Genomic DNA, 1499 nt, shown 5'->3' on the forward strand with positions numbered 1-1499 from the left:
ACAAATCTTTGCGTAGTTAGATAGCATGCAATCACGTGTGGCTTTTCTCCTCCTTGAGCCCATTAAATGTGTGTAATGTCAAGCATCTACCATCCTTTGTGCACAGTTCTCATTATCAAAACACCCAGTTGAAGCAACTACAATGCAGGTTCTAGAACCTCGACCCAAGTCCACCAATGGCTATCCTTAGGATAGATAGATCTGCACTTTTTTAGACAACACCCCCCCCCCCCCCCAAACATTTTCTTCTTGAACTCCATCATGACCACTTTTTACAATGCATCCAATGTCACACATGAAAACATCCATGCATCCCATGATCTCATGTTCAAACGCACCAATGTGTCATCTAGTAAGAAACAATCTACAGCAAGAAATCAGCCTTGAGGGATGAAGCATGCCTAAATGCAAAACTAAGGACGCATATAGTCATCAACACAGGCTCTTCTGACAATGTGATCAGAATATCCATAAAAGAAGAGCCACAGAAGAGGCACCAGATCCCTAATACGCATGTCTGTCTGCTTGCTTTTCCAGTAGTTGAATGAGGATTAAACTACATCGCAATCTTAAAATCCTCATGCCTCGTAATTTACTGCTAAATCCTGATTAAATACCTTGCTTAATCAAAAACCTAATCCAACCTCCAGAGATGAACTCATGCAGTGAGGACGACTGCGCCACCGGCATCTTTGATCTTCTTCTCTGCGAGCTTGGAGAAGCACTTGGCCTTGACGACGAGGGCAGAGGGAGGGGGGTCGCCTTTGCCAAGGACCTTGAAGAAGCCATACTGAGTGACATCAAGCAACGGGGCCTTGCCCTCTGCTGCAGATTTTACCGTTTCCGGCAAGAGGGAGACCACATTGACGATGCCCACCTTGCCGAAGTAGCCCGGGTGGTATCGAAAGAAGAATCCATTATATTTCCAAAATCAACTCTTGTCGAACAGGATGTGGTGATGGTCCTGCATTGCCTCGCCCTCCTGGGTGCTTCCTGTGCTTGCCTATCCTCCCATGGCCCGCACTCACATGACCCCTCTTTTTCCTGTTCTTCTTCAACCTTGTCGTCATCCTGCAGCAACCCTCCTCCTGCTAGAACCCTAATTTGTATGAATTGGGTCTTCACACACATTGGCACAGGTCCGGAGTGCGGTCCTGATTGATGGTTTTGGGCGGACAAGATTGGTCCTGACTGATGGTGTGAATAACTGGAACGGCCTCCACACATTGAACTAAGGAGGCTTCACACATGGGCACAGGTGTGCAGTGTGGACAGGTGTGGAGTGCGGACAAGATTGGTCTTGATTGATGGGCGCAGGTTTTGGGCGGACAAGATTGGTCCTGACTGATGGTGTGAATAACTGGAAGAACGGCCTCCACGCATTGAACCATGGTGTGAATAACTGGAACGGCCTCCATGCATTGAACCATGGACACACTGTAAGAAGTGATCAACAAATGATTTTGAGTCTTGGCATAGTGACTTGGGGACACATGGGC

At 47.5% G+C, this 1499-nt stretch overlaps 1 pseudogene; it reads right to left on the reverse strand.

Moving 5' to 3' along the window:
* Window positions 1–445: 445 nt before the first annotated feature.
* On the reverse strand, window positions 446–1186 carry LOC147609311 (large ribosomal subunit protein uL15x pseudogene; annotated as a pseudogene).
* Window positions 1187–1499: the final 313 nt, after the last annotated feature.

This window comes from Cibotium barometz, chromosome 51 (assembly GCF_041138505.1).
Source record: "Cibotium barometz isolate CiBa-2024 chromosome 51, ASM4113850v1, whole genome shotgun sequence".
NCBI classification, from domain to species: domain Eukaryota; kingdom Viridiplantae; phylum Streptophyta; class Polypodiopsida; order Cyatheales; family Cibotiaceae; genus Cibotium; species Cibotium barometz.